This window comes from Callorhinus ursinus, unplaced genomic scaffold (genome assembly GCF_003265705.2).
Source record: "Callorhinus ursinus isolate GAN/ISIS: 27379988/994484 unplaced genomic scaffold, GSC_fseal_2.0 scaffold14, whole genome shotgun sequence".
In the NCBI taxonomy this organism is placed as follows: Eukaryota; Metazoa; Chordata; class Mammalia; order Carnivora; family Otariidae; genus Callorhinus; species Callorhinus ursinus.
In genome coordinates this window covers 12,893,992-12,912,446 of record NW_027397076.1, presented here as the reverse complement: position 1 = coordinate 12,912,446, position 18,455 = coordinate 12,893,992, and the positions used below count along the sequence as shown (strand labels likewise).

The following is an 18,455-nucleotide window of genomic DNA, read 5'->3' as shown; positions in this document are numbered from 1 at the left end:
CCAAGCAGCTCTGGAAAGCCAGGAAAAGGGCTACTGTCTGATATGAGGGATTTAATTTAGGTGGTGGTTAAGAATGTAAGCTCTGGACTCACTTGCTGGGTTCTTGGCGAGTTGCTTACTTTCTGTGGGTCTTCCAGTCCTTGGGTAAACTACTTCCCCCCTCCATGCCTCAGTTTCCATAACTGGAAAATAGAGATAAAAGTACCGACCTCAAAGTGTGTTGTGAGGATTAATACAAGTAAAGTGCTTTGAACAGCACTTGACACATACTAAGTTCTGACATCCTGCCTATAATTACTGTTATTACAGGTGCTATTATAGGTTTAATATTGAATATTAAAGCAGATGGGCTTCATCATGAATGATAACATCCGCCAGGGATTAAAAAAAACACCCTATAATCCTATTTAGGTGAAAGATAGCAGCTCTGATGACCTCTGAAAAAGTAACCTAAGATGCTAACAGTGTGGAGGAGGGCAGCCAGTAAGATAATTAATTACAGTGCTGTGGAGTAACTGTATCAGTCTTTTATTCTCCAAGTGGCTGCTGTAGCATTTGCCCCCTGCTTAAGGCTGTGAATTCTGCTCTCTAAATTTACTGGGATATTTGGCACCAGACACTCCCAAGGTGGGTGCTGGGACCAGAGAGAGAAATAGGACAATATCCCAGCTAGCTTCCATCTGTCATAAGAAGGATGAAAGTATAATTTGTTGTCTAAACTGGGACACTTTTGAATAAAAGCAAGCACTATTAATAATTATGCCAGGATAAGAAGTATCCTGTGGCCGTCCCAGGCAAACCAGGACATTATTTCCCTCGGTCATAAGGTAACGGAGAGCAGTTGCATCCAGACAGCAAGCTCGCTACTTCCCGTAAAGGAAAGACTACTTGTTCACACTCTCTTCCCTACTCAAGAATTGCATAGATTGCCAAGAAAACAAGGATTTCGTGAGCTCAAACACTCCAGCTACCTAAATGGGTCAATCTAAATCTGCAATTATTAAGTGTGAGTAACTAAGAATTCCTAAACACTTGAGGAAAACCAACAGCATGAAAGAATGACACCACAATGTAGAAACAAAAGAAATTTCCTATGAGGAAACAGAATGAATGCAGGAAACAGATCCGTGAGAATTTCTTATATCCATAAAAAAAAGCAGGCTGCTATTTTTAAAAGAAGCAATCTAAGTTCTGGGAAATTAAAAAAAGAATCACCCCTCCCTTCAGGTTGCCAGAATGAGCAAATAAAAATAAAAAAACACTCAGTTAAATTTTAAATACTTCTAATTGGCTATGCATATGTGCATTAAGAAAATATTGTATGGGGCATACTTATGCTAAAAATTTTTTATTTATGCAAAATAAATTCTAAATATCTAAATTTCATACCACTTTTTTTAAAGGTTTTATTTTTATTTATTTAACAGAGAGAGAGAGAGAGAGAGAGAGAGAAAACACAAGCACAAGCAGGGGGAGGGGCAGAGGGAGAGGGAGAAGCAGGCTCCCATACAGGACTCAATCCCAGGACCCTGGGATGCATGACCTGAGCCGAAGGCAGACGCCTAACAGACTGAGCCACCCACGCACCCCTTCATACCACTTTTTAAAACTATATTTCCATTGTCTCTCCTTAGTAATTCTCTGTTATGCCGAATTTGCTTTTAAATTTCTTGCGTTTATAGTCTGCGTTTCATTTACATAGCATAGTTTCCACAGTGGTCAGCTTATTTCATTCTTTTGTCCACTGAACATTTATTAATGAAAAAAAATGCTAAAAATTAGTAATATAAGTCAGTATACTGAACATATACTGGCATAAAGTTAACAACTTGGAGAACTGGTGTTCAAATTTGACTTGTTGAAGCACATAAACCCGTTTTACAGGTATAACTTGCTTTTTTATTCTTTAGGATTATGTTGTGATCTCTTGATCAATAACTTTTAAAAACATTGTCCACTGACAAGAAAGAGTATTATCAAATTTTCTTCCCTCTTCTACAACACCACAGATAATGATTCCACTTGTTGCCCCGTTGGAAGAGTATTTAGTAATAGCCATACGAAACGGTAGAATTCAGGGCGCCTGGGTGGCTCAGTCGTTGAGCGTCTGCCTTCGGCTCAGGTCGTGATCCTGGGGTCCTGCGATCAAGTCCTGAATCGGGCTCTTTGCTCGGCGGGAAGGCTGCTTCTCCCTCTCCCACTCCCTCTGCTTGTGTTCACTCTCTTGCTGTGTCTCTCTCTGTCAAGTAAATAAATAAAATCTTAAAAAAATAAAAACTTAAAAAAAAGAGAATTCTTCAAAGAATGAACTTGTCATGGCAAGTGCCATTATAATTATCCATTTCAAGTTGCAATTTCTTTTTCTGTCCGTAGTAACATTATTCCTTTTATGAATAACCTTTAACTTAAAAGGGTACATATTTCATAATTTTTTTCTAAAAAATGCATTCAACAAATTCTTGTAAGCAATGGGAGTACTTCAGCTAGATCATTGAGCTGAAGGACTTATGCTGATACACGGTGTGGAAGGCCCTTACAACTGCTTCTGTGATTATTTTATCTTCTGCATCTTAATTTCTCTTAATAACTTGTTATTTTATCACTTTCTTTGGTACGAGTTGAGTGAATGCTGGATCTGGTGTGCTTAGCTTTATGTACTCTTGGTTTATATCTGACTTTCCACCATTTCTGATATTAAATAAATAATTGCATACTGGGGGCTTCAAAATGACTTTTTCCTTATTTAATGAAAACCCACCGTTCAGAAAACTCATCACAAAATTTACATTTGGGTATTGGCATTTTGGGTTTACATATGCACAAACAAAAAAATAGGTCATGGCAACCACTACCGGCAATGAAAAGGCTGAATTCGATAATCTCACAGCAGCGTTAATATGTCCAACGCACAAGTCCAACTCACATCAACAGAGGCTGAGCTGTTGAAAAGGCTGTGAATTAATGCACTAATGATAAATTGAACTCTAGAGCTAACGCAAAAAAAAAAAGTGAAACTGGTTTGCTTGCAAACAAAGCCAAATCCGATTTTTTTTTTTTTAAAGATTTGATTAATTTATTAGGCAGAGACAGAGGGGGAGAGCACAAGCTGAGGAAGCAGCGGGCAGAGGGAGAGGGAGAAGCAGCCTCCCTACTGGGCAGGGAGCCCAACATGGGGCTCAATCCCGGGATCCTGGGATCATGACCTGAGCCAAAGGCAGATGCTTAACCGACTGAGCCACCCAGGTGCCCCAAAGCCAAATCTGATCTTATGGGAGGTTTTAGAAAGTCTGGCATTCAGGGTTTGATGGGCTTTTAGAAGTGTTGTGTTTAGGGATTGCCTTTCAGGTGCATTCCTTAGACCGCCGGAGTAAGGCTGCTGTTGATAGGCTCACTTTGAGGCATTTGCCGATTGGCTGTTGTCTCAAAGGGTGGAGCTGTCTTTAAGGATTGTGGGTTTTATCGCTGATTGGCTGGTTTCCGGAAGCTGGTGCTGTCTTTGATTTGCCAACTTTCAGAAACGGGGAGGCTGTTATTGTTAGCTGATATTCAGAACATGTGCATTAACTGTAGTTGGCTATGCACAGTTTGGGTTTTTGACCAAAGAAGAGTCTTTTCCTTTCTTGACTATGGAAAGATAAATGCTTTTAATGCTCAGCCCCCCCCCCCCCCCGCCCTTCGGTCTTCCTTCAGCCAAATCATCACGAAAGATCATGAGACTGTCTAGATCTTCCTGTGGAGGTAGGTTGTCCTTTAAGTGATTTAAGTGCCAATTATCGTTTTGAAAAAAATAGCTCTAATTGCCGTTGTTTGTAATTTATTGGGGGGAGCGCGAATAAACAACATGTAGTGGGTCTTGACAAGACTAATGTAGGACAGGACAAAATCATTAAATAGAAGACATGTGCTATAAATACAGAACACCTGGCAATCCTCTCCTCCCTCACCAAACCCCTACAACACGGCCAACAGCTCAGTAGCTCAAAAGATGAGCTGGATAACAGAATGGATGTGGCTGAAAAGTTGAATGATAAACATCTATCACTGATTATAGATAGGTCTTAGACTATAAACGATTCAAATTTTTCAAAAATGCTGAAAAACAGTCATTTAACAAAGAAACATAATGATATTTTAGTATCTAGCTAGAGCAAGGTATACTGGAACATCAGAATTACTGAAAACTGGTAATCATTTTTATCCAGGCCAAATACCTTGAAGTCCCTAATTTCTCTCTTTCTCTCCCGCTTTAAATTCCCATCAAGGGATCTTCTACCTTTAAATTATATCCGGAATCCAACCACAACCTCCATCCAACTTCCATCCAACCAGGAACCTCCGTGAGTTCGCTTTAAGACTCTAATGTCTCTTGCTACTGCAAGAGCCTCCAACTGGCATCCCTGCTTCTACTCTTGCCCATCTACAGTCTATTATTTCCTCCTCGATAGATAAAGTAATCCATTAACACGTAATCAGATCGTGTCTCCACCCTCCAATAGCTTCCTATTCCAAGATCTTTATCAAGGTTTATAAGCCCCTGCCGGAGCTTAGTCCTGGGCTACCACTTCAACCCTCTTTTCCTCCATCTTCTCACACCCAGTCGATTCCAGCCACGCTGGTATTCTGGCCACTCCTTGAAAATGCTAAAAGTTTCTTTAATGTCTCAGGGCCTTTTCCCTTGCTCTTCCTTCTTACAGAAATGCTCACCCCCCAGATATCCACCTGGCTTACTCTCACTTCTTTCAGACAGGGCTTCCCTGACCACATATCTAAATAGCATATCCCCCACCTGTCTTTATTGCTGGCTTTTTGTAAATCCCAACTAGAATGTAAACTCCATGATGGTAGGGACATTGTATTGTTCTCTGCTGTGTCTTTAGTACCAATTACAGGACTTAGCACATACGGCATACTCCATAAATAATTGTGGAATGAATGAACTAGTTTAAGCCAAAGGGGAATTTATCATAATGAAATGAGTATATCTCACAGAGCCTAAAGAAAAAAAATATATAGATGGGCTTCAGACTCAAACTATATCCAAGAAACCACCTCCCAGTCTGCTATCTGCATGTTTCTCTGTGTATCTGCTTTATTCACCTCTTTGCAGTTCAGTTTCTTTTACTTAGCTGGTGGCAGTGCCCATGCCATCTGGGCTTTATGTTACAGCCTCAATTGCTGGTGAGTCTCACAATCCCAAGCAATGAGTTACAGGAAGAAACTGTTGGCTCAGCCAGTAAAATACCTATCCTGGACCAATCCACTGGAAAATGGAGGGATTACATTTTAACAAGGCTGCTCGGAATGCAAAAAGTGTCCATGAAACAACAACAACAACAAATTATATTGATAAAAATAAAATCCATTAAGAAGATATAATAAGGAGGAGCAGTATCATCTCAATAATATAGTGTTAAAATCTATGAAACAAAAACTCTTAGAAACTATTAGAAAAGGAGGATTTGAAAAACCTATAATCATGGTGGAAAACTTTAAAACACACCTGTCTCAGAAATTGACTGATAAAGTACACCAAAAATAAGTAAGCCCTTGGAAGATTAGAATAAAATGATCCACAAACTCGAATATATAGAATACCCAAGCTGTCAGGCACCTAGGATAAACATGCAGATAGGATAAACTTCAACCAGTGTTTTCAATATGCTTTTCAGCTTCCAGATACCTTTTCAGGTGAAACACTAAATTTATTTATTTATTTATTTATTTTTTTAAAGATTTTATTTATTTATTTGAGAGAGAGAGAATGAGAGATAGAGAGCACAAGAGGGAAGAGGGTCAGAGGGAGAAGCAGACTCCCCGCTGAGCAGGGAGCCTGATGCGGGACTCGATCCTGGGACTCCAGGATCATGACCTGAGCTGAAGGCAGTCGCTTAACCAACTGAGCCACCCAGGCGCCCGAAACACTAAATTTAGAGCAGTGTATTCAAATTTTAGTCTGACTGAGAAAAAAAATACATGTTTCTCTATAGTATTTTCACAATTTTTAGATTTTTGGAATAAAAGCTGATGTTTTTGAAACAACCAATTCAGATATATAAGACTTAGCCTATCCAATATGGAAAAGAGAGAAGATTCAGAGAGCAATAATTAAAAATGTGAAAGAGGACATAGCTGCAGAGGTAGAAGAAACTTCGAAAAATTGAAAGAGAATATTATGTACAAATGAAGAAAGCTTTGGAAAAATAAAGGAAGTACATACTTTTCTAGGGGAGTAAAAATGATTTAAAAATTCAAGAAGAGGTAGAGAATCTTGTGTCATTCAGTAATTGTAGAAAAAGTGGAAAATGAGCAAAGATCTTTCTCCATCAAAAGACATTCTCTTTCGTTGATTTTACAGGTGAGTTTTTCAAATATTCAGAAAAAAGATATCATATTTAATTTTAGAGAACATAGGAAAAGATGAAATTTTTGAATTTCGTTCTACAGGGTAAAATATTCCTGATGAGAAAACTAGGCAAATGTACACACACTCACACACACACACACCTCTTAACCAATCTCTGACATGGAGGTGTGCACAAAGATATTACATAAATAGCTGAACACATTGAAGGTATGACCAAGGGGTTACATAAAATGAAAATGTGTTTTAATATTTAGGAAATATGTTATATGATATACTATATTAAAGAAATAAAACAATAAATTATCTAAACAGAGAGAGGAAAGGGATTTGGATAAAATTTAAGATCTATCCTGATTTAATAGCAACAACCAAAAAATATACCTTTTTTAAAGGTAGTAATAGAAGGAGATTTCCATAACCTGTTAAAAGACATTCATCAAATCACTATGAAACATTATATTTAATGGTTAACTATTAATGAAATTTTATTTAAAAGGACAAGCCGGCAAAAAAGCTATCACTACTATTTTCAATATTGTTTTCAAGATCCTGGCTGAAAAAAAAGAAGTTTCTGGGGAAGGAAGAGGTAAAACCCTTTGCTAGAAATAAAATGCAAGAAATGAAACCCATGAGCCAATAACACAAACAAGGTTCGGTAAGATGATAAAAGATAATCCTGTAAAAGCAAACGTTCTGTATATGTACAAACAATAGTCAAAAAGAAAATGTAATGGAAAAGGATTGCAGCTGCACTACAACCAAACTATAAAATATATAGAAATAAACAGTAAGAAATGTTTAGGATCTACATAAAGAAAACAGCAAAGCTTTATTGAAGGTTACAAAAGAAGACCAGAATAAATGCAAAGATGTGATTTCTCCTAGATTGGAAACTCAATATTGAGATGTCAGTTCTCTTTAACTTAATCTATAAATAAAACGTGCTCCCAATTAAAATCCTAATTGAATTTTTTTTAAAATGCCATTTAAAATCCATCATCTGTGTATTAGCTAAAGTAATAGATAAACCCCTAAACTTTATTGGCTTATTACAACAAATGGTTTATTTCTTAGGCAAGTGCAAGAGTTCCCAGTCAGGCTGACTTCCATAAGATCATTCTGGATGCCAGGCATCTTCCATTCTGTGGTTCTGGCCTCCTGTTAGATCCTTGGAGGCCTTGGAGAGGGACAATGACCATGAAGAAGGCATCCCTGCTTCCCCATCACTTTGGCCTGAAAATGACACACATTGTATTTGCTCACATTCCATTGGTGAAAATGAGTCACATGGTCCTACCTAGATGTAAAAGGCTGGTGCTGAGAAATGTAGTCCCCAAGTAGGGGGCTGCTTTCCAGCAACAATACTACATTATGAGAGAGAAACATTAGTTTTTCGTGGCAAGCGGTCTATCTCTGCCATAATGTGTAGCGGTAAGTGCAGGAGTAAGTTTTATATGAAGTTAACAGATACTGAAATATACTACAATAGTATAGTAACAACTAAAGTAATATGGTACTGTCAGAGAAAGACAAGTGTTTCAATAGAAAAAAATAGTGGAAACTGAGCGATGTATATATGGAAATTAAGTATGTAATAAGAATGTCATTTCAAAGAAGTTGGGAATAGATACACTGCTCAGTAAATGGTAATGGAACAATTGACTACCTAACAAAAATAAAGTGGGTTTCTACCTTATATCATACAAAAAGTCTGGGTGATTAAAAACCCAAACATGATGGGGTGCCTGGGTGGTGCAGTCAGTGGAGTGTGGGACTCTTGGTTTTGGCTCGGATGGTGATTTTAGTGTCGTGACATCCAGCCCCGAGTCCGGCTTGCAGTCGGGGCAGAGTCTGCTTGGGATTCTCTCTCCCTCTCCCTCTGTTCTCCTACTCATGCTCTCTCTCTCTCTCTCTCTCTCTAAATAAATAAATCTTAAAAAAAAAAACACACAAAAAAACAACCAAACATGAAACATGCAAAACGTCTGGGTTATTAAAAGCTCAAACATGAAACACACACACATACCCCATATAGGGAAAAGATCACCTTCATATGTTATGGGGCAAATATAAGTTGGCATCTTTTAGAAGGGAAATTCAGAAGAATCTCAAATACACTTTAAAATAAAATATTTACCTCTTCTGATCCATCCATTTCTTCTCTAGGCATTTATTCTTCAGAAATATTCAAGTATAGGCACAAAGATATTATTTTCAGCATTCTTTGTTAGTACATTGGAGCAATCTGTACATATAATAAAAAGAGAATGTATTACATGAATTATAATAAATCCATACCATGGTACTGTTTGGTCCTTGAAAAAAAATGAAGTGGAGGAAGGAGGTCCACCATATAATCTTAATAAGATCACAAATTGCATGATAATAACTACAATTGGTTGGGTTCTTAGAATGTGCCAGGCTCTGTTTTAAGTGATTATGAGTATTCATTTTTTACAGTAATGCTATGACATGTGTACTAATATAATTTCCATTTTAAAGATTAGAAAATTTTGGCATTGAGGTGTATAGTAACTTACCAAAGATAACTTAGTGGTAGAGCTGGGATTTGCATTGAGGTGGTGTTGTGTAAAGGCCATGCTCTCAAGCAGTATGCTATCCTGATTCTGCATAGTATGATACCATTTTTGTTTTTAAAAAAAAGGCATTTGTATGTGCTTATTTCAAGAAGTGTGAAAAGATGCCCTATAATGTAATAGTAGTTACCCCACCTAGTGGTGGTAGTTATGGAAAGTCTTTTACTTTTTGTTTCTGTAGTTCAATCTTTTTAAAAAAAACATGTATTCCGGGGCGCCTGGGTGGCTCAGTCGGTTAAGTGACTGCCTTTGGCTTGGGTCATGATCTCAGGGTCCTGGGATCGAGCCCCGCATTGGGTTCCCTGCTTGGCGAGAGGCCTGCTTCTCCCTCTCCCACTCCCCCTGCTTGTGTTCCCTCTCTTGCTATCTCTCTCTCTGTCAAATAAATAAATAAAATCTCTAACAAACAAACAAACAAACAAACAAAAAACATGTATTCCTTGTAACATAATAAAATCTTAAAGTAAAAGTTTAAATTTGATGACATATGCTGAAGTGTTCCAAGCTAGTGTAATCATTAAGATTTAGTACCCAGTGAAGTATCTTGATTAAAACTTGCTCGGGAGCCTAGGTGGCTCAGTCGGTTGAGCATCAGACTCTTGATTTTGGCTCAGGTGATGATCTCAGGTCATGGGATCCAGCCCCAGCATCAGACTCTGCTCAACAGGGAGCCTGCTTTAGAGTCTCTCGCTCTCCCATTGCCCCTCCCTCCTCACACTCGCCAGACTCTCTCTCTCTTTCAAACAAATAAATCTTTAAAAAAAAAACCACACACACACACACACACACACACACAACTTGTTGTATGACTGAATGACCAACTATTAGTCTCTAAACTCTTCAGGTCTATAGACTGCATTTTATATCCAATTAGTCCTTCCTTTGTTATTGTGTTCTCACTCAATAAATGCTTGGTAAATTTAGGTATATACATACACCCATTAAATTTAAATGTTCTTCTTTCTTGCCATAGCTTTCCCCCCTTCTTTTCATCATAGTCTTAAACGTTTGCCTAAATTTTGTTTATATTATTGACTTAGAAAATTCAGTCTCTCGTAGTACATCTCCTCAATAGTAGTTATCAGTGCATATTAGGAATAAATATTTTCAGTAGCATGTTATGATTTTCATTACTAATGAAGTGAAGCTAATAATGCAAAACTAATCTATAAATCATCTTTGAGTTCCAAGTTGTGAAATAATATTACTGAATTTTAGAGCTCATAAGCTTTCCCTTGCTTTGGGAAATCAGTTTTAATTTGAACTGATTGAAATCTAAAGGTACTGTTTCTTTGCTTTAGAGAATATTGTATTTGAAAGATAAGGATTTTGCTTCCCATTAGAAGAACATCTTTTGCATTTAAGAGAAGTCTGGCGACTCTGGAACATACTGTGACAATCCAGTGCACTTAGCAACTGAAAGAGCGTGGGCTGTGAATGTGTGGAGCCTAGTGACATTAAGAAATCAATTTGCAAAGAGGTGGTTTGAAATTTGCAGACTTCTTTTCAAGGTGTTGTGAAGAGGTGTTGAAGCCACCAAATGATTAGAAAATGACATGCATTTCACTGCTTGTATAATATTCTGTAGCTCAAATTTCCCTGCTCTCTATATGTCTGTTCATTCATTCATTCGATCATTCATTCATTCGACAAATGTATGTAGAGTATCAGGCACTGTTCTAAACACTCAGGATACAACAATCAGCACACCAAACAAAAACAAAAACACAAATCCCAAAACCCAAAACCCAACCCTGTCCTCACTATCAAATTCTATTAATTCTTCACTGATTATGGCTTCACTTTGCAGCTCATTCAACCACTGCCTTGATTCAGGCCCATTGTGATTAGGAATCATAATTAAGGAGTTAGAGATTGATATATAATTGATTAACTTGAAAGTATCTGTTAACTTTGGAAGTAGAACCAAACATTCTTAACAATACCCGTAGTTGCTGTTTATTCCTGAAATATAGACATATGAAAAGAAGAATTGTAGGTAAGATGATGAGAGATTCACTGGTGAGCCCTGAGAAGAAGAATGTATTGTTTCAGTGGGCTGATGATGTCATTTGGGGCACAGAGTTTTAGGAACTGCTCTAGTGATGTGTGTGTCTCTGACTGGTTAATTGAGAGTTGAGATGAATATATGTATTTATACAGGTAAGCACTCTGAGGCAGAAAACAAAACTTGTGCTTGTTTTGATCTATGTTTCCTGCTGAACTATCACCTTGGGGAATTGAAATATCATCTCTTTCTCACCTGCAATTGTCTCTCATCTGTTTTTCTTCTACTTTATATGTACCTGTAGTCTGTACTTCATGTGTCATTTTCTGTAGTTTATTGCTTCACAGTTTTTCCTCTTACCATAGGTATGTTGCATTTTACTAGAGATAATCAAAGTCACCAGGTAAATATAGAGTAATGTCTAAGACAGAGTTCACAAACTATGGCCTGCAGGCCAAATCTGGCCAACTGCCCTTTTTTTGTTAATAAAGTTTTATTGGAACACAGCCACACTCATTTATTTACTATTGTCTATGGCTACTTTGGGGCTACAGTGTTGGCAGGATTGAGTAGTGGCAACAGAGATCTATGGCCTGAAAAGCCTTAAATACTTATTATCTGGTGCTAACAGAAAAAGTTTGCCAGCTGTGTTCTAAGAAATTAAATTACTTGAAGATATTTGGGGAAAAGGTGTTTTGAAGTTTGTGGCTTTTAAAAGTTTTGGCATGCTTAAGTGTAAGCAAATCAGCAGACTCTCACTCCTTTTGTCTATGTGCTTGTGTGTGTGTGTGTTTGTGTGTGTGCATGTGTAAAACCCAGACGAAACAAATTCATAGGTGGTGAGGAATAGGAAAAAAACTGGAACTTTTGTTGACAGGGCACCTGGTGATTTTAGCATTGTACATATGACACTAAGACGGTTTGTTATTGAGATGAAAATTGAAAATGTGGATAAACAGAAATCTAATATTTCTCTAGTAATTTTTCAGAGTTCTGCAAACAAGTCTTTTGAAAAAATGAACTTGTCACCTTACCAATTGCTTTTTGTATTATTATCCAAACAACCAATGGCTTACATTGTAGGCTCTTCACTAGTTTTAATTCATTTAATCCTTACAACAACCATATGAGGGAATTGCTATTCCTTACAAATGAGAAAACTGATGCACAGAAAGATAAAATACATTTTCCAAGGTCACACGACTAACAAGTGGTTGAGCCAGGCAGTCTGATTCTAGAGCCCATGTCCCTAATCACCACAGTGACCTTGACAGTGAACTTGGTGACAACACTATGGCAACCACAATGAAGGAATCAATAACAAGCACCAGTTGTCCATCTAAACAGTATGAGATATGCATAGAGGTTTACTTATTGTATGAGTTCAGTAATTAAACCTTGGTATTTTTTGTTTAAAAAATAAGACACCTGAGTAATAACGACTTGAAACTACTCCTTATACCCTTTTAGCAATACTTAAAAATAATCAAGCAAATTTGGGAGGAAAAAATAACTTCTTTGACTAATGAAAGGAGAAAAGTCTGGTAAAGAGTACTAAAATGATAATAAAAATTGAATAGAAAAAAATTGCATCTTCCTTTGAGGTTATTTTATAAAGTGCAATGAAAATCAAAGAATAGAAGAAAATTTGTGAAGCCCCTGTATTGCAGAACTGAAAAGTAACCTTTTCTGATGATGCCATCAAATAAGCAGGAGTTGCAGTGAGTAATTAGCTGAGGGAAGAGGATGAAGGAGAATGTTCTAAGGAGCCTCGAAGCTGTTAATAGCTGGATAGGCTGAGCCTTGAGTGAAGCTGGAGCTAAGAAGGGGTGTGTGAGTGTCTGTGTGTGTTGTATATTGGGGAGGAATGCTGATGCTGGTAGGGATATGAGTAAGGTGTCATGAGAAACGGGCTAGTTAGTGGTTTTCAAATTTTCTTGCTTATTCCTTAAAAGAATTTCCAAAAATTCTATATTTCTTGCTTACTTTAAAATACATGTTGTGGATATTATATTGGCAATAAGTCTTAACATGAGTAGGGATGTGGTTATGGTGCCTTGCTTAAACTAAACAGTTGTTTCGTTGTTCCATTAATGCCTCATGGTAAGATCCTAGGTACCTTTCTTTTGTCAAAAAGATAAGAACAATGGTGAAAGGGGAAGAGGGGAGAGAACTTTGACTGCAGGTGCCTTTGAAGACACATAAATATGTGGAAAATATGAAAGTGGAGGATCTGGAAATTGACTCATTTAAAGCCAGGGTCTGGATTATCAGGAAAGACTTTATATATGGAGCTACAGAATTAAAGTCAATGGAGGAGACCCATGGAACAATATCAAGCTGTTTGAGTGAGCATGATTGGATTTATGTTTTAAAAGATCTTTCTGGACACTTTGTAGAATCAGTTGGAGAAAGGCCATATTGGAGACAGAAAGACTAGTTAGGAGGTTTTTGCAGAAGCCTCACCGAAAGAAGATGAAGGCCTGAGCTAGGGCTGGAACTGTGGAGATGAAGAAGAAAAGACCGCTTAGTGTATTGTCGTCCAATAGAAATATAATGCAAGCCACAAATGCGAGCCACATATGTAATTTTCAATTGCCTAGAAGCCACATTAAAAAGGTTTGAAAAGATAAAGTGGAATTAATTTTAATAAAATATTTTATTTAATCCAATATTTAAAAATATTGTCATTTCACAGTGCCACCAACATAAAAATGACATATTTTATATTCTTTTTCTTTATGAAGTCTTTGGATTTTTTTTTTTAAGATTTATTGATCTGAGAGAGAGAGTGCACATGGAGGAGGGGCAGAGAGAGAGGGAGAGAGAATCCGAAGCTAACTCCATGCAGAGCCCAACTCGGGGCTCGATTTAAGGACCCTGAGATCACAACCTGAGTTGGACGCTTAACTGCACCACCCAGGCACCCCTCTTTATGAAGTCTTTGAAATCTGTTGTGTTCTTCACATTTATAGCACATCTCAGTTCAGACCAGCTGCATCAAGTCCTCAATAGCCACATGTAGCTAGTGGCTACTATATTGGACAGTGGGGATCTAGAAATTAGGGCTGGAAGAAATTGGGACTGGAAGTAGGATCGGAGGACTCAAAGATATTGTTGTTTCTTGTTTGGGTCCTACAATGGTAGTAGCCAGTGGAAGGACCAACTGGGTGAGTTGTGGGGACTTTAGCCAATTCATAATTTCAGTCATATTTCCCTTTACTTCCTGCTTTGTAGTAAGCTCAGAGTCATAGTGTTCAAATTTATGTTTAATGAAGAAAGTTGGGGGCACCTGGGTGGCTCAGTCATTAAGCGGCTGCCTTGGGCTCAGGTCATGATCCCAGGGTCCTGGGATCGAGCCCCACATCGGGCTCCCTGCTCCGCGGGAAGCCTGCTTCTCCCTCTCCTGCTCCCCCTGCTTGTGTTCCCACTCTCACTGTGTCTCTCTGTCAAATAAATAAATAAAATCTTTAAAAAAAAATGAAGAAAGTTGGTGGTAAGGGGAATGGTAAGGAGGGATAAGAGTGGTAGGACATGGAGTTAAGGAAAATATGCCTATTTTGATGGTCCATGTGGACCCTAAGTCTTGGAGTTCAGTCTTAAAAATGCCTGAATGAATCAAAAACATCTGCCTTTTTTGAGATTTAGTAAATGAAGCAAATAATGTATAGTCCAAGGATGTGCTTCGAGATACTTCCCCCAAAGTGATGCAGTTAGTGGAAAATTCTGTGTAATTAGTGAATATGGAGTTTCTTTTTTTAATTTGTAGTACTGTTATTGTGCTATTGTACATCTTCATGCTTTACTTAAAAAAGTATTAGTTTTTTACAATGAAAATAATATATATTCACTGTAGAAAAGTTGGAATGTACGGAAAAGAACACAGAACAAAAATTCTTGTAATCTTATCTTTCTAGGATAACAAACTATTAATAGTTTTACTTTCACAGTTTTTATTTTTTTATTTTTTAAAGATTTATTTATTTATTTTGAGAGAGTGAGAATGAGAGAGAGAGAGAGAGAGAGAGAGCACATGAGAGGGGGGAGGGCCAGAGGGAGAAGCAGGTTCCCCGCTGAGCAGGGAGCCCGATGCGGGACTCAATCCCAGGACTCCAGGATCATGACCTGAGCCGAAGGCAGTCACTTAACCAACTGAGCCACCCAGGTGCCCACTTTCACAGTTTTTAAAGATTTATTATTTATTTGAGAGAGAGAGAGTAAGCAGGGGGAGGGGCAGAGGGAGAGAGAGAGAGAGAGAGTCTCGGGCAGACTGCCTGAGTATGGAGCCCCACTCCGGGCTCAATGTCAGGACCCTGAGATCAGGACCTGAGCAGAAACCAAGAGTCAGACACTCAACCAACTGAACCACGAAGATGCCCCTACTTTTACATTTAAAAAAAAATTTTTTTTTTAAAGATTCTATTTATTTATTTGACAGAGGGAGACAGTGAGAGAAGGAACAGAAGCAGAGGGAGTGGGAGAGGGAGAAGCAGGCTTCCCGCTGAGCAGGGAGCCCGATGTGGGGCTCGATCCAAAGACCCCGGGATCACGACCTGAGCCGAAGGCAGACGCTTAATGTCTGAGCCGCCCAGGCGCTCCTACTTTTACATTTTAAAATGAACTTCTAATTGCATAAATAATACAGGAAGGCCTTTGTTAAAAAAGTAAAAACAGTACAGACAAATCTAAAGTCTCATTTGATTCCCTACTTCTGATTTCAGTTTCCTCACAGACGTAACCATTGTGAACAATTTGTTTATTGAGTATTCTTTCAGAACTTCTCTCTCTTTCCCCACTCTCTCATAATATATACAGACATACATATAAATACAAATATTACAGTATCATTTTATGGTTCTTTTTTAGAGATAAATGTTAGCATACTGGTCATATCATTCCATACTTTTAAAAATAAAAATGTAAAATATATTCAGTTCAAAATATACAGATCTACTACATTTTTTTAGGATGCTGATTGGTATTAATACTATAGATAAATTATGGTTTATCTACCATTACTCTACTGATGCACATTTAAGTTGTTTCTAATGCTTTGCTGTTAAAGGCATTTAATGTTGGGAATGAACATCTGCTGTACATTCTGTATGTGTCTGTATATGCATCTTTATACATACTGTAAATGATTACGCTGATTTTAAGACATGAAATTTCTGAGACATGTGGTATATTATAGTTTTGGCTACTCCTACAAAGACTGTCAAAACTAGTCCTTTAAACAAGATGGGAGTTTATTTTTATCTCACATAATAATCTGGGTGTGGGTCATCTAGGACTAGTATTGTAGCTTCACAGTGTTGGGCATCCAGGCTCCTTCCATGTTGCTCCTCTGCTTTCCTTAGAGTGTTGCTAGCATTGGCGTTCAAGAGAATTTGTGTCTTGGACATACTGTATGCACAGCCTTGGGTTTCTTTGTCTTCACTCAACTACTGGGCCCTCAACCACTTGCGGCATTCCAGCAGCTGCTGTGGTGACTGACTCCATGCTGGCCTGCTTGGTTCCACCACCTGAAGCTACCATCTGGAGTTTCTGGCTCCTTCCACCACTTTTGAAGTAGGAGGAAACGCTCTATCACAAGGTATGAGATTCAGCATCCCTAGTAGCTGCCTATGGGGCCAGGTGATCCAACCTGGAAGTACAGAGATGAGTCTTAACCAATGGGGTACAGAAGACAGGAGGAAAACAGCAGGGACATTTTCTCTCCACCTCTCCTTCTTATAGAGTATTCCAAGATATGAAACATAAAAAGTTATATAGCCTGTTTGGGAACTATCCCACATGGCTGAGCAACTGGCTATGTGTTTCTTTATGATTCATTGGCCAGCCTTGTATTTCCTTTCCATCTGTCCTTGTCTCAGTCTTTTTGAGCTGCTGTAACAAAAATACCATAAATTGGATGTCTTAAGCAGCAGAACTTTATTTCTCACAGTTCTGGAGCCTCGATGTCTATGATCAAATCACTGGCAGATTCAGTGTGTGGTGAGAGTCCATTTCCTGCTTCATAGATGATGGTCTTTTGCTGTTTATAACTTTGTACCTTACTCAGGCTTTTTTCTCAATCAGTGATATCCTTTTAAATGTTCTCTGTCTTATTCTTTTCCATTCACTCATTCCAACAAGGATTTGTTAAGCCATACTACTCTGTGCCAGGCTCCAGGCTCGGATGCTGGGTAGAGGGAGCTCTCTGTGTTCTCTTTTATAAGGGCACTAATCACATTCATGAGGGCTCCATTCTCAGGACCTCATCAATTGCCAAAATCCCCACCTCCAAATACCATCAAAGTAGATTTTAGGATTTAACATATGAACTTTTTTCAGTGTGTGTGGGGGGGCACAAACATTCAGTCAACAGCATTCCGCTCCTGCCCCCCCAAATTCATGTTCTTATTATATGCAAAAATACATGCATTCCTTCCCCATAGCCCCCCAAATCTTAACTTGTTCCAGCACCAACTTTAAAGCCTACGTGTAAAGTCTCATCTAAATATCATCTAAATCAGATATGAGTGAAACTCAAGGTAAGATTCATCCTGAGGCAAATTCCTCTCCTGCTGTGAACCTGTGAAACCAAACATGTAATGTGCTTCCAAAATACAATGGGGGGGAAGGCATAGAAGAGCCATTTTCTTCCCAAAAGGGAGAAAAAAAGGCAAGAAGGTAGGAGCGACAGGTCCTAGAAGCCTAATGGAGCAAAAAACATTAAATCTTAAAGCTGGAGAATAATCCTCTTTGGCTTGGTGCTCTGCCTTTCAAGCCTACTGGGGTGGCAGTGTTGCCCCCACAGCTCAGTGGTACAGCCCCACAGTGGCTCTCCCAAGGTGGTTCTCTGCCCTGGGCTGGCATCTCTTCTGGACTGGGGTCCTGAGCCTGTGGCCCTTCCAGAAGTTCCATTCTTTGAAATCTTTGTGGAGGCATCTCTGTGTCCAGGGTCTGTGCATTCTGCGCACTGGCAGAGAGGGTGCTGCACAGATACTGCCAATGTTTGCTGCTTGCCCTTCTGGAAGGGAGGCCCCTGAAGCCTGCCGGAGCTGCCCTTGGGGCTGTCGAGGAGCCTGTGAGGTGATGGGGTGCTGGGTACCACTCTGTCCCCTGGCCTTTGCACTCTGGGTCTTTGATTGTAGTACCAGACCTGCTGGTCTCTGAATTGCCTTTGAGGTTATTCCTCTCGTGTCTTGAACACTTGCTCCTGGCCACTGTTGAGATGGCTGATTCATACTAATCTTATCAAATGGTTGCTTGGCCACGCTCTCAGTGTTCTCTTCCAAACAGCATTCTCATTTTTTACAATATGAATAGGCTGAGAATTTTCCAAATCTTTAGGTTCTGTTTCCTTTTTGCTTGACAATTCTGTCCTTAAGTCATTTCTCTCTTCTCACATTTTATTATAAGCAGTCAGGAGGAGCCAAGCTGCACCTTCAACACTTTGCTTAGCAATAGCTTCAGTTAAATATCCAATTTCATCACTCAC

At 38.7% G+C, this 18,455-nt stretch overlaps 1 long non-coding RNA gene across 1 annotated transcript in view; it reads right to left on the bottom strand.

The window, feature by feature from the left end:
• Positions 1-7,417: 7,417 nt before the first annotated feature.
• Positions 7,418-18,455, bottom strand: part of LOC141374084 (uncharacterized) — a 97,945-nt gene continuing 86,907 nt past the window's right edge. Inside the window, exons 3-4 of the long non-coding RNA XR_012380648.1 lie at positions 8,502-8,609; positions 7,418-7,597 (exon numbers count right to left, since the gene is read on the bottom strand). This is a non-coding gene — a long non-coding RNA (uncharacterized lncRNA). The remainder of the gene's footprint in view (positions 7,598-8,501; positions 8,610-18,455) is intronic.